This window comes from Scyliorhinus torazame, chromosome 4 (assembly GCF_047496885.1).
Source record: "Scyliorhinus torazame isolate Kashiwa2021f chromosome 4, sScyTor2.1, whole genome shotgun sequence".
NCBI lineage: Eukaryota > Metazoa > Chordata > Chondrichthyes > Carcharhiniformes > Scyliorhinidae > Scyliorhinus > Scyliorhinus torazame.
Genome location: NC_092710.1, coordinates 312,726,519 through 312,741,996, shown reverse-complemented (window position 1 = coordinate 312,741,996; position 15,478 = coordinate 312,726,519). Strand labels below are relative to the sequence as shown.

The following is a 15,478-nucleotide window of genomic DNA, read 5'->3' as shown; positions in this document are numbered from 1 at the left end:
GGAACCGGCAGAAGCTGACATACGATGCTCATGCTACTGATTTGCCTGTGCTCCCTCCGGAAGATGCTGTTTGCATCAAGTTGGCTGGTGGAGGCTGGTCAGCTCCAGCTGTTGTTGTTCGACAGGCTGCTCCCAAGTCGTTCGTGGTTCGCATGGCTGATGGATCCATTGTCAGGCGCAACAGAAGGGCACTACGCAAACTTGCCTGCCCACCACCGGATCTCACGTTCCCAGCTGTCGTTATGACTTTTCCAGACACCTCACTCCACGAGGCCACCAATCTGGCTGCAATCCCGCCTGTTAAGGCGCCGTCGTCCCCACCTCCAACTCTCAGGCGGTCGACAAGGATCCGACGCCAGCCCCAGAGATCGGACTTATAAATATTTCCTTTGTACATATTGTTCTGTATCTGCATGCTAGACACCTTACATGTACATATGCCTTCGCTCGCCGTTTGCTGTAAATAGTTATATCAGTAAATATGTTGTATATGCTCTAAGCAACCGACAAATGTTTTTAATAAAAGGGGGGATGTCATAAATGCACCCATGCACATCATGAGGTAAAAACAGACAGTGACAGACACCCAGGTTAGCCAATCAACATACAGGAAAGAACACAACCAATAACCAGACAGAACACCAGAGGGGGGCTTCCAACTATAAAACACACGAGGCATCAGCAGTCCGCCTCTTTCCACTGGTGACAACTGTAGTGACAGTCAGGGTGTATATATCAGTCAGCACCTTCTACACATGGATCAGAGCTAGTCTGGTCTAGTAACTTAGGGTTAGTACATTTAGAGTAGTAGAGTGTCAACCCACAGCCAGCTGTGTGCTTCGTTACTGAAGTTCAATAAATCTTATTGAACCAACGCCTACGTTTGGTGTATGCTTTATCGTTCATCTGCATCCTGTTGCAGTCCGTGTTACCCCAGGATGAATAACACAACAGTGTAATGTTCCCTCTGCTCCCTGTCGACCTCCCCCATCACCCCCACCCCACCACGTCCCACCCACCCCCAACCTCATCCCCTCCTACAAACACGTAATTGCGAGGCCACCTGCTTGTTCTCATTGAAGAAGAGCTGGCGAATTCTACTGATGCCTGTCCAACAACCTTCAAACAAACATTGAACAGTAGCTCATTTAACATATCGCTCTTCATGGGATATTCCTATGTCCCGTTTGGTTTTCCTGTTTGACTGTATACCAACTGATGTTGCACTTAAAAAGTAATTAATTGTGAAGCACTTTGAAATTTGCAGGGTTAAAAAATAAAGGTGCCACAGAAATGCATGTGGATTCAAACCCACGACTATTCTGAAACATATATTTGTATATATATATATATATATATAAATATGTGCATGTGATGCTCATTAAGGAGGCAGACTGGGGAATGGCCAGCTTCCAGTTGTGCCATCCACGTTCATCATACCATGCTCTCAATTCAGTTACAATATCGGATAGATGCAGAGTAAAGCTCACCTTGCTCTGCCCCAACACCCAACTGTATAACCCCAACCTTTTAGGGCAGCACGGTGGCGCAGTGGTAGCACTCCTGTCTCACGGCAGCGAGGTCCCAGGTTCGATCCCGGCCCTGGGCCACTGTCCGTGTGGAGTTTGCACATTCTCCCCGTGTCTGCGTGGGTTTTGCCCCCACAACCCAAAGATGTGCAGGGTAGGTTGATTGACCACGCTAAATTGCCCCTTGGAAAAAATGAATTAGGGACTCTAAATTTTTAAAAAAAATTAAAACAACTTTGAGGAGGAATGTGACACTTTCATCTTCAGCACCATCATCCCTTGCTGCCACTCTATGTGAGACTGCCAGTTACATGCCAGCCAGCAGCAGCTTTGTCATGTGTTCGTGCCCAAAGGTGCTAAATTGAGTCTTCCCAAACTCAGTTCCCTTGTATTGCCTCAGCTGGAGCAGATTGCCATTGCTGCGTGATTTTTAAATATGCATTGGAGATAATACAAAGTATAAATTGCACTAAATGGTATTGCATTCTGTTTTATTGCATTAGGTGCAGATTTAAAGAAACTAATTCAGTTTCCAAGTAGCACTTTTAGAGTATTGAGTTTAAAGTTAAGTCACTGAATCAAAAGAGTCTGGAAGTACATAGCTGGCCTGTTAACATCTCAACAGATAAAAGGCAGGTTAACATCTCAGCAGTTTCCTGCAACATAAGCCTGTATTTTTTCTTTCAGACACGAAGGTACCTGTTTCTAAGATTTTCTTTTTACACTTGGTGATGTGTATTATATTTTTTTATGTAATATGCATCCAAAAGTTTAAATGCTAGACATCAGTGATCGCAATCTTCCTAAATGTAGTCGGAGCTTTTGCCGTATCTGCCACTAGTTGCAGAATAGTAAATAAATATTAACAGTGACGCAGCAATATTTTTTTAACCGAGAGGTAGGAGGTCAGGGTTATGCAACTGCGTGGAATCGTGTTATGTTTAATCCTGTTAACCCTGTAAGAACTATTCAAATCATATCTGCAGCGTCATAAATAAGAAGAGGCTGAAAATAATGCAGTAGTTTTCCTTGAAACAAACGATACTTCGTTTGCAAGTTATATGCTCTGAGGAATTGATCTTTGCTGGGTACAGTTCATTAAAAGTAACAGGTTGATGGGGCAATATAAAGAACAAACAAAGCATTCGGTTTCGCTTCTGGAACTGAAAAGCAAATAAGTTATGCTAAACGTGCATAGAATCTTGGCTGGACCAGACTTGGTATACTGTGCATAGAACATAGAAAAATACAGCACAGAACAGGCCCTTCGGCCCACGATATTGTGCCGAACCTTTGTCCTAGATTAGTCATAGATTATCATTGAATTTACAGTGCAGAAGGAGGCCATTTGGCTCATTGAGTCTGCACCGGCTCTTGGAAAGAGCACCCTACCCGAAGTCAACACCTCCACCCAACACTTAGGGCAATTTTGAACACTAAGGGCAATTTATCCTGGCCAATCCACCTAATTTTTCGTGTTATAAAAAGAGGCACCGGTGTAGATGCAACAAAGGTTTACAAGGAGGATACAACACCAGGTTATAACCATCAGGGAAGATTGAGAATTGTGGACCTCTTCCCTTGAAAAGAAAAGGCTTAGGGGCGATTAGACAGCAGATATTGAAATTCTGGAGTGATTTGATAAGACAAAATATTTTCGCTTGCGTCAAATTCCAAAACCAGGGATCGAAAATATAAGGTCATCACTGATAATCTAATATGTAATTCGCAAGAAACTTCTTTTCACAGGTTAGAAAGTGGAACTTGCTACCACATGGAGTAGCTGAAGCGAATAACACAGATAAATACATGGAGGAGATGGGCTGATTTTTAACGAGTAAAGAGTTGAAGTGGTACAGAGAATGGGCAGGAAAATGGAGTTGAGGCCGAGAGGAGATCAGCCATGATCGTCTTGAATGGCAGAGCGGGCTAGAAGGGCTGAATTCCCACTCTTGCTCCCAGTTTTTATGTTCTTATGAATAGAAGGGTGTAATGACAGGGTTAGAGGAAGAGGGGTGAGAGGAGACTTATATGCAGCGTTCACCCAGCACAGACTCATTAAGACTATAAGACATGGGAGCGGAATTAGGCCTCTCGGCCCATTGGGTCTGCTCCGCCATTCAATCATGGCTGATATTTTTCTCATCCCCATTCTCCTGCCTTCTCTCCATAACCCTGATCCCCTTATTAATCAAGAACCAATATCTCTGTCTTAAAGACACTCAGTGATTTGGCCTCCACAGCCTCCTGCGGCAAAGAGTTCCACAGATGCACCTGGCTGAAGAAATTCCTCCTCATCTCTGTTTTGAAGGATCGTCCCTTTAGTCTGAGATTGTGTCCTCTGGGTCTAGTTTTTCCGACAAGTGCAAATATCCTCTCCACGTCCACTCTATCTAGGCCTCGCAGTATCCTGTAAGTTTCAATAAGATCCCCCCTTATCCTTCTAAACTCCAACGGGTACAGACGCAGAGTCCTCAACCGTTCTTCATACGACAAGCTCTTCATTCCAGAGATCATTCTTGTGAACCTCCTCTGGACCCTTTCCAAGGCCAGCACATCCTTCCTTAGATATGGAGCGCAAAACTGCTCACAATACTCCAAATGGGGTCTGACCAGAGCCTTATACAGCCTCACAAGTACATCCCTAGTCTTGTATTCTAACCCTCTCGACATGAATGCTAACATTGCATTTGCCTTCCTAACTGCCGACTGAACTTGCATGTTAACCTTAAGGGAATTCGTGAACACGGACTCCCAAGTCCCTTTCTGCTTCTGATTTCCTAAGCATTTCCCAATTTAGAAAATAGTATATGCCTCCATTCCTCCTTCCAAAGTGCATAAGCTCACACTTTTCCACATTGTATTCCATCTGCCACTTCATTGCCCACTCTCCTAGCAGCCCGCCTGCTTCCTCAACATTAACTATCCCTCTACAGATATTTGTATCAACAGCAAACTTAGCAACAGTGCCTTCAGTTCCTTGTTTCAGATCATTAATGTATATTGTGAAAGGTTATGGTCCCAGCACCAACCACTGAGGCACACCACTAGTCACCGGCTGACATCCTGAAAAAGACCCCTTTATCCCCACTCTGTCTTCTGCCAGTCAGCCAATCCTCTATCCATGCCAGGATCTTACCCTTAACACAATGGGCTCTTAACGTATTTAACAATCTCCTATGTGGCACCTTGTCAAAGGCCTTCTGGAAATCTAAATAAATCACATCCACTGAGCTAATAACCTGTTCCCGTGCTATAAGTTCTATGTTCAGTTCTGCTTTGCTCAAGTGGTCAGTTATCGAATTTGACAGTGAATAGGGGTGATATTAAGGATAAAGTGGAAATATTGTGAGCAAGCCTAATCGCATTCTTAAAACTATAACTTATATTTCCTTAATGTGGTAAAACATCACAAGGTCCCTCAAAGGAGTTAAATCAGCCTTGAGTTGATAGCTGAGCTAACGTTTGAGACATTACGATAGGTGACCAAAAGCTTGATCAAAGCGATGGACCTTCAACCCTCCCCCACTTCCCCCACCCCCCGGCAGGCTTTGCAACAGTGGAGGTGCCCCGCCATTGGCCCCCGGCAAGATCTCCCAATCCCTCTGCTGCTGTCACTGGGGTTTGCTGTTGTTCGCACCCTTCCCTGCCAGGGAACCTGAGGTGGGGGTGTCGCCATTGGCAGGACCGGTAAATCCCGCTGGTAGGAACAGCCGTAAAATCCCACCCATAGATATCCAACCGGAACACATGGGGCAGAATTCTCCGAGCCTCCGTGCCGAAATCGCGATCGGCACGGGGGCAGAGAATGGGCGTTGACGGCGAAAACCGGCGCGACGCCTCTCTCGCGATTCACCAGTCCCTGAATTGTCGCGAGTCGTGCGCAGTCTATGCGGCACGGGTAGGGGGCCATTGACAGAGGTCTCCCCCCCCCCCCCCCCACCCCCGCGATTCACCGAAGAATACTGGCCGAGTTCCCAACGGCGTGGGTCTAACCACGTTTAGCCTGTCGAAAACGGTTGAAGGCAGCTGCAGACTCAGTCCACGGCCTACCTGGTGGGGGGCAGGGGATCCTTCACCGGTGGTGCCTCAGGGCCGGCCAGGCAAGCGATCGGAGGCCACCGATCCACGGGCGCGTGTGATCTCGGTGGGGCCTATATTTTCGGGGCCACTCTGCCGTGCAGGTCCGCCATGTTGCGCAGGGCAGTCTGGAAAGTCCAGAGTGAAACACCCGCATTTTGACGCTGGAGTGGGGACATAGCCCCATTATTGGAGAATCCCGCCCATGATCTCTATGGTGCTAAATTGCCCTTAGTGTCCAAAAAGGTTGGGTGGGATTACTGGGTTATGGGGAAAGGGTGGAGGTTTGGGCTTAGGTAGGGTGCTCTTTCCAATGGCAGGTGCAGACTCGATGGGCCGAATGGCCTCCATCTGTACTGTAAATTCTATGATTCTATGAAAGTATTCAAAGCATAAAGTCACAGAGCCACTGGACAACTGGCTTGTCATTTATTTTAAGCTGTCACTCACTTGTGTTGTAACAGATTGGTGTGTAATTGACTCCTTTGAAGGGCAGCATGGTGGCGCAGTGGTTAGCACTGCTGTTTCACGGCGCCGAGGTCCAAGGTTCGATCCCGGCTCTGGGCCACTGTCCCTGTGGAGTTTGCACATTCTCCCCGTGTTTGTGTGGGTTTTGCCCCCACAACCCAAAAGATGTGTAGGGTAGGTGGATTGGCCACGCTAAATTGGAAAAAATGAATTGGACACTCTAAATTTAAAAAAAAGTAATTGACTCCTTTTTTAATCGTGAAATCAGGTGCCCTTTAAATTTCAAACGAGAGAAAAGCAAGGCAAAGAAAAGCAAAGCACAGTCTCTGGAACATTCATTTTCTGAGGTTTATTTTGGAAAGGTACAAACTTTGTATGTTGCTTATTTTAATTCATACAGACAGTGAGTTTTCTGTTAATAAATAACCAGTTTTGTGCAACACTGAATTCACTGTCGGTAATACTTTTTGTGTGCAGAGCCTTGTTAATTATGGTGGGGCATTTTCCAAAGTGGTGACCCCTTCACTCTGCTGCTGTCTCTAACTTGCTGTAATGTGGGTCACTGGAGTAAGTGAACATGCATAACAGACTGTACGGAAAGCGACTGTGTACTTTGGCTATAAACCAGGTAGCACTGGGACAATGTAGTTTTCTCTTGATCGGAACTTAAAGGCTAAAAATAATTGGTTTCACAAGAATGAACATGCTGGTTCCAGATTTTCAATTTACAGTTATATTTTTCAAAACATTGAAAAGCGTGAACATACGTATTAAATGTCTGAAAATGCCAGATTCAATCGCCTCCCATGCTCTCCCATGTACAAGCTCTCTCTGTACCTGCTGCAAGAACCGATGATTTAGCTGAAAAATATCTCAGCATTGTTACAGCACCGAGAAAGGCCATTTCTGCACCAGCTCTCGGAATAAGCAACGCCCCCTCGTTCTGTCCCTCCCTATTTTCTCTGTAACTGTGAACATTCTTCATTTTCAGAGAATAATCCATTTCCCTATTGCATGTCGATTGGGCCTGCCTCTGTCATGGTGGCACAGTGGTTAGCACTGCTGCCTCACAGCGCCCGGGACCCGGGTTCAATTCCGATCTTGAGTGACTGTGCGGCGTTTGTACGTTCTCCCCATGTCTGTGTGGGTTTCCTCCCGCAGTCCAAAGATGTGCAGGTTAGGTGGATTGGCCACGCTAAATTATCCCATAGTGTTCGAAGGTTAGACAGGGTTATGAGGTAGGACAGGGGAGTGGGTCTAGGTGGGGTGCTCTTTCAGAGGGTCGGTAGAGACTTGATGGTCCGATGGCCTCCTTCTGCTCTGTCGGGATTCTATGATTCGACCACACGTTCAGGGAGTGCATTATGGATCTTAACCCCTCACTGTGTGAAAAGGTTTAGCCTCATGTCCCCATTGCTTCCTTTGTTAGTTTTGTTAAATTATGCCCTCACGTTCTCGATCCTTCCAGCAGCTGGAATGGTTTTTCCCGATCTACTCTGTCCAACCCCCTCATATAAAGGGGCTGTGCAGCTTTGAAACATGGGGCGGATTCTCCAATAATGGGGCTATGTCCCCACGCCAGCGTGAAAACCGGTGCCAACTACTCCTGCGTCAACGGCTCCCGAAAGTGAGGAATTCTCCACTTTCTAAGGGACTAGGTTGCTGCCGGAGTGGTTCTTGCAGCTCCAACCGGCGCCGAACGGCCCGCCCATGCGCGGAACGGCCGGCATATTTCCGCTCATGCGCAGGGGTTCCCTTCTCCGCGCCGGCCCCTAGGCAATATGGCACAGTCCTACAGGGGCCCGGCGTGAAGTAAAGTAGGCTCCCACGGAACCAGCCCGCCCACCGATCGGTAGGCCCCAATCGCGGGCCAGGCCACCGTGCCCCCCCCCACCCTCCACCCACCCCCGGGGTCGGATCCCCCCGCCCCCCATTCAGGACAGCCCCCGCACACTTACCTTCCAGGTCCCGCCGTGTGGGAGATGAGTAATCCACGCCGGCGGGACCTGGCCAAACTCATCAGTCACTCGGCCCATCGGGGCCCGGAGAATCGCCGGAGGGGCCGCTGTCAATGGCCCCTGACTGGCGCGGCGGAATCCCACGGGCGACCGATAAATGGCGCCGGAGAATAAGGAAGCCGGCGGCGGGGCGGGATTTGCGCCTCCCCCCGGAGATTCTCCGACCCGGTGCAGGGTCGGAGAATCCCGGGAATGAAAAGTACACAGAAGAAATTGGACTTGTAAATGTTCAATAAATGTTTTAATTACTGCTGAGGGTCATGGCTTTGCTAATGAAAACATATTTACAAAAATGCTTCATGTAACAACAAGTACAATCATAAAACTGTACGGGCTTCTAATGCTTAATTATGCAGCACATTGAATCTTTGAAAAAAAACCTATTTATTTTAAAGATTGTAATCTTAATAAATGTATAAACTTTATTTTGGGCTGCCATTGCTACTGCCAATAATTTCAAATCAATTTTGAAACTAGAAACAAGTGTTTTAGTTCAGGTTAAACCATTGCAGTGGGATAAATGGAGAATTCTCTGACAAAACAGATAGCCAGTGATGGGGTGGCACAGTGGTTAGCACTGCTGCCTCATAGCGCAGGGACCCAGGTTCAATTCCAGCATCGGGGGGACTGTCTGTGTGGAGTGTCTACATTCTCCCCGTGTCTGTGTGGCTTTTCTCCGGGTACTCCGGTTGCTCCCACAGTCCAAAGATGTGCAAGGTTGGGTGGATTGACCATGCTAAATTGCCCCTTAGTGTCCAGGGATGTGCAGGTTACGTGGGGTTACGGGGTTAGGGCAGGGGGGTGGGCCTATAAGATGCACTTTCAGATGCTCGGTGCAGACTCGATGGACTGAATGGCTTTCTTCTGCATTGTAGTGAGTCTATGGAGCAGGCCACTTGGTCCTTCGAACTTGCTCTGCTATTCAATAAAACCCTGACGGCACTTCTCCATCAACTGTCCTCCATGTCCTCCATTCTGTTAGTGCGTGCCTACAAATTTAGGTGAAGCACTTTAAGATTGCTTCTATGAGATATGATAAGACGCGACAATAAAATACTGTTTTTAAACCTGTTGAAAGACAAACTAAAGATTGATTTCAGGAAGCTTTTTGAAACAAAGGGTGATCAGCATTCAGCTCAGACTGCCAGGCAGGCTAGTGGAGCCAAGAAACTTGCAATCATGCAATGAGACCGTTGAACCATGTGAATGGGTCAGTGTACATTTTCCCAAATGGCCCAGCTCGTCTATATGTATTTATCTTGTGATCATGTAACTGGAGAAAATAATTATCAAATGTTTTTCATCACATTGTTTAGGATGCCAGCATGATCCCGTGGGTGTCTGAGTGGAGGTGCAGCAGATCGAAGATGTAGTGAGGCTGGCCTTTCCTTCTCACTGGTGAAACAGCTTCTGAGCTCTGGGGTAAAAGAAGATCGGTGAACTTTCGGTTGGTGAAGTATGACCTGCATGCTCGAGTTCCAGCTTTCCTGGAACACTACCAGTGGATATCTATGACAATAGTGAGGTAAATCGCGAGTTTTCTTATCGTCTTTTTGCTTTGAAGTGTGTTTTGTCAAGAGTTTTGCAATCTGTCAGCGCACAGAAACTGAAAATGTTTGGGCCTTCAATTTACAGTATAAACAGAAATATTGTGAGTACCCTTTCGTGCAGCTCTTAGCTAGCTTACTGGATGGGCTACATAGCTGTAGTGGTAAACCTCCTTTGTGAGTGTAGGGGAGATAGTGGCATAGTGGACTAGTGATTTAGAGGACCAGGTGGAGTTTGAACACAATTAATAAAATCTGAAATGGAAAACTAGTCTAAAAGATCCCCCTGGTTCACGGATATCATTTAGGGAAGGAAATCTGCCATCCTTACCTGGTCTGACCTACTTGTGACACCAGATCCACACCAATGTTGGTTGACTTGTAACTGCCCCCTGAAAATAGCTTAGCAAGGCACTCACTTCAGGGCATTAAGGCCTTGCCCAAATCCCATGAAAAGAATTTTAAAAAGGAGGAAAAGCTAGCCCAGCGCAGATACTAGTATTGGTTTACAATCGGTCACCTTTGACCGGTTGAATAGTGCATACTCTGACAGATGGAGACGATCGTGCACCAGGACCCCTGTGCTCACTGACCTTCATTGTTTCCAGATCCTCTATTGCCTCGATTTAGAAATGATTATCCTTCTGTTCAATTCCAGTCATGGCCTCACCCTTACCTATCTCTGCAATATCGTTGAGCCCTTTCACCCACAGGGAACTTTGTGTTCCTCAACTTCTAAGCTAATTGTGCTCATTCTTTCATCCTTCAGCGCCTCACTTCCCACCCCCCATCCCTCCCCCAACCCAACTTTCCACCATTGGTGGCTATGCCTTCAGCTGTCCAGGCCCCAAACTTTGGAATTCTATTCAACTCTGTAATTCTGTCACGCCACCCTGGGCAAGAGCACGGTCAATTCCAGCCCCACATGCCCCAGAGTCACAACACAAGTGAATTAAACAATCATTCTTTTTTTTAATATAAATGGTTTTTATTGGGTTTTTGAACAAAGTAGATTTGCCGTTACGTACACAGGATATGATATATATATATAGAAGGGCACGCACGCACAAATCAAAAAGGGAGAGAAAAAAAAGTAACATGATGAGAGGAATACAAAATCAAATAATGACACTCCCCCCCCCGTGGGTGGTGCTGCTGACCACCAGCCGAACAGGATTCTACGGCGGGCGATCAGGGAGGCAAAGGCAAGGGCATCCATCCTCCTCCCCAGGAATAGATCTGGCTGGTCTGAAACCCCGAAGACCGCCACGTTCGGGCATGGCTCCACCCTCATCCCCACCACTTTGGACATTGCCTCGAAGAAGGCTGTCCAGTACCCCGCAAGTCTGGGGAAAGACCAGAACAGGTGGGCGTAGTTGGCCAGGCCTCCTTGGCACCGTTCACATCTATCCTCCACCTTCGGGAAGAACCTACTCATACGGGTTCTTGTTAAGTGGGCTCTATGTACCACTTTTAGTTGCGTCAGGCTGAGCCTTGCGCACGTGGAGGTGGAGTTGACCCTATGCAGTGCTTTGCTCCAGAGTCCCCACCCTATTTCGATCCCCAGGTCCTCCTCCCATTTCATTCTTGTTGCGTCCAGTACGGTGTCGGCCCCTTCTACCAGTTGGTCATACATGTCGCTACAGTTTCCTTTCTCTAGTCTGCTTGCGTCCAGTACCTCTTCCAGTAATGTCTGTCGTGGTGGTTGTGGGTATGTCCTTGTCTCCTTTCGTAGGAAGTTTTTGAGTTGCAGGTACCTTCGCTCGTTCAGTTGCAGGTACCTTAGCTCGTTCACCAATCATTCTTATAAAAATTCCCGAGGTCTTTGGTCTTTGGCTGTCCAATGATTACAGTCACCAGATTTGTAAGTTGAAACACAATTACTGTTTATTTATAATAAGCTTAGTGGTGGAATATGCAGCAAATACAGTTGATTAAATATTGATAAGTACCTAAGTCCTGCTTTAACTTGCCTCCACACACAGGACAGACAAGCACATAGGGGTGGAAAAGGGGATAATATGTATATGAAAAAGAAAACAGTCTTTGCTTCAGATGATGGTGCCCTGCAGACTTTCTCCACAGCAAGCTTTGGAATCACAGTCCTTGTTTTGCAGCCTGTATTCACAGTTTTCAGGGTGAGACAAGTGTCCCTGTTTTATTAGACTTTGCTCTCAGTTCGTGGCCTACCTTCAGGCTCTGTTTTCAGGAATCCAACACCCACAGGCTTATTGGAGAGAGAGAGAGAGAGAGAGAGAGATAGCTGGATCTTGTTTGCAGAGGCTTAGCAGCAGTTTTCTGGAGAGGATTTTGCTGGATCTTTCCCCTCCGCTGCCAGAATCAAAATTGAAACTAAAACGGAACCTCGTGGCTCTGAGGAACATTCCAGAAGGATAACATCCAATCACCACCTGTTAACAGGCAGAGGACAACCAATTCATTGACCACCAACCAAATCAATCAAACTGAGTGCCAGCTAATTTCAGTCCTTAGTGCCAGTCCACAATTCAAATCAGCAGTCTTTTGGATCCTCCCATTTGAATTAAAGGCACAGCACATTGTTTTGTTCTGCTTGAGTTAAATGGCAGGCTGCCTTAAAGGCATATGTCCATAAATCATCCATGGATCAAAAATGTAATGGCAAAATTAAAAGAAAGGGGGAAACAAGGGAACAGACAGGGAGTAAACAAGAATGAACAGAATGGACTCTTACACTTCCCTTTCCTCCCTTAAAACACCCGTTAAAACCGACCTTAGTCCACCTGATCAGATGGCTCCTTCTTTGGTTGGCATCTATTTCCTTGTCTGGTGATGCTCCTGTGAAGCATGTGGTGATGTTTTACTCTGTTGAACATGCCATAAAATGCAAACTGTTGTTGCTGTGTGGCAGTACGAATCCAGTTGACAACAATGTGAGGTTAATGGTGCTTTCCTATTTTCCTCTTTTCTGTTACCTTCTTGGTTTCTTTTGAAGTTTGAAAAGTCTTTGTGGCTTTTATAGAGAATTCGAACTTGAAGCAATGCTTTGCCAGTCTTGTGAAAGAGTTATGTAATATCTTGATTATTCTTTGGAAAAAAGTGGATTCATTTCTTACAACATACAGCATTACATTATGCCAACTGTTACGTGAATAACTGTACTCTTATCAAATGTAGTTATATCCTGATCGACAGCGAAAATCCTCGATATTTATTTCTAAGCGGTCTCTCTCACGTGCCTGTACATTTGGCATGGTTATGGTTTAATTTTATTGCTGATTTTAACTATCGAACATAGATTAAATTTAGCTGAAGATATTCAGCTGTGTACTTCGGAGATCTGTTGCCGTAGCAACTGCCCACTGTCTGCTGACTGAAACTTGTCTGGCTTCCTGAAGATCATTATCAGGTCTCGTTGCATTGGAGTTGGCTACCATGATGATTCACAGAAACAAAAGGGAAATGAAATACAATTGAGCTGCTGGCTGGATTGAGTCTATATTTAACCACAAGAGACACCAACAGCCGTGTTTATCTTTTTCAGGGGATTATGGGCCATAAAAGCTTAATGTGGGGACCGGTCAAAGTCTGCCCACCGTTGTCTATGTTGGCTGCTTTATTTTCTCATTCCTTTGGCGTTGGTTACGACATACTAACTATGTGTATGGAATGCCTAGGCAAGATAAGATTCTTGTAACAAGTCCTAAGGAGGAGTAGGCCATTCAACCCCTTGAGCCTGCGGCATAATTCAATCAGATTATGGGTATTATGTGAGCTTGTAGATTTACATGCATCATCTTTGTTGTTATTCTACCCTCAGACACTCTCTTCTCTGTTCTTGTAAGCTTGCTTGTCCGGAGAGGAGAGATAGGGGCCGAAGGAGGTCATTTGAACCTTTGGCCCTGTTCTGTCATTTGGTTAGATTATGGCCCACCGGTTCTTCAACTCCATTTACCTGCCTCAGCTTCACATGCTTTGGCACCCTTACCGAACAACAATCAGTCACCACAAACGAAGCAAGAAACTGGATTCTGGAAATCAGAAAGAAAAACAGGAATTGGTGCAAAAGCTGTCAGCATCTGTGGAGAGGGAAAAACAGACTTAATGTTTTGAGTCGTATGACTCTTTTTTTCTGAGTTAACAAGAGGGGAAAATGTGCTGGATTATCATAGGATCATAGAATTTACAGTGCAGAAGGAGGCCATTCGGCCCATCGAGTCTGCACCGGCTCTTGGAAAGGTCAACACCTCCACCCTATCCCCATAACCCAGTAACCCCACCCAACACTAAGGGCAATTTTGGGCACTAAGGGCAATTTATCATGGCCAATCCACCTAACCTGCACATCTTTGGACTGTGGGAGGAAACCGGAGCACCCGGAGGAAACCCACGAGACAGAGGAAGCGTTAACGGCAATGTGAAGTGCTATAGAGGGTACTGATAGTGGCATAAGGTTATGTTAGCGGAATGGGTTAACAAGGGAACAGAGGTCAGTGTTCGCTGAAAGGAAAACTTAGGAAGAAGTGACAGATGGCCCGTTTTGAGGGGGAACATAGTTTGTGTTGGGACAAAAAAAATTCTGAAGTTAAAATTGGAAGAGACAAATCACAGTCTGAAGCTACTGAGCCCTGAGGGCTATAACATGCCTAATCGGAAGATGAGGTACTGCTCCTCCAGCTTGCACTGGACTTCACTTGAGCATTGCAACAGGCCAAGGATTAAGATTCCTGCCATGAGAGCAGGAAGCTGAGTTGAAATGGCAAGCAACAGGAAGGTTGGGGTGGTGTTTGCGGGCTGAGTGAAGGTGTTCCGCAAAGGGGTCACTTAGTTTGTGTTTAGTCCCCCCAATGTAGAGGTGTCTGGATTGGGGACAGTGAATACAATAAACCAAATTGAAGGAGGTGCAAGTGAAATGCTGCTTAACCTAAAAGGAGTGTTTGGGGCCTTGGATAGTGAAGAGTAAGGAGGTAAAGGAGCAGGAGTTGCACCTTCTGTAATTGTAAGGGGATGTGCCGTGTTACCCTCTGAGTTTACTCAATGTTCACACCTTCACTGCCATCCCCGCCAACCAGCCCTACATCCCAAAAAAAATCATTCCCCCTAAAAATCATCTATCATTTACTTTGTGAGTTGTCTTCAAGCATTCACATGTGCAGTACAAAATGACCATTTTACCATTCTGCATTGTACTCTCATATTGTATACCACCCTGGCAATAGCATCACACTACAGCAAAATATATTACCATGATTTTAGGATTTAGAATGACAGTAACATGGAATGTAAAAACACAATCAGAATTGTGTACTGGAGCCCTCCTACCAGCTATGCAGATACTAATTTACAAAATGGACATACAGATGAAGACACAAAGTCTTCCACAAACATTCAATCCCTCCACCACCGATGAACAGTAGCAGCCGGATCATCTACAAGATGCACTGCAGGAACTCACCAAGGTTCCTTAGGCAGCACCTTCCAAACCCACGACCACTACCAACTATAAAGACAAGGGAAGCAGATACTTTAAAAAAAAAAAATTTAGCTTGCCCAAATATTTTTTTCCAATTAAGGGGCAATTTAGCGTGGCCAATCCACCTACCCTGCACATCTTTGGGTCGTGGGGGTGAAACCCACGCAGACATGGGGAGAATGTGCAAACTCCACACAGACAATGAACCCGGGACCTCAGCGCCGTAGACAGCAGTGCTAACCACTGTGCCAGCAGGGACTTGGAAATATATCGGCGTTCTTTCACTGTCGCTGGGTCAAATTCCTGGAACTCCCTCCCGAACAGCACTGAGGGTGTACCTACACCACATGGACTGCAGCGGTTCAAGGCGGCAACTCACCCCCA

At 46.2% G+C, this 15,478-nt stretch overlaps 1 long non-coding RNA gene across 7 annotated transcripts in view; it reads left to right on the top strand.

Annotated features, from left to right (window-relative positions):
- The window catches only part of LOC140411075 (uncharacterized), a 655,969-nt gene that overhangs the window by 570,957 nt on the left and 69,534 nt on the right, over positions 1-15,478 (top strand). For 5 of the 7 annotated variants that reach the window (XR_011940809.1, XR_011940806.1, XR_011940804.1 and 2 more), the window contains one exon: positions 9,412-9,620. This is a non-coding gene — a long non-coding RNA (uncharacterized lncRNA). The remainder of the gene's footprint in view (positions 1-9,411; positions 9,621-15,478) is intronic. The other 2 variants (XR_011940807.1, XR_011940808.1) reach the window with 1 other exon arrangement.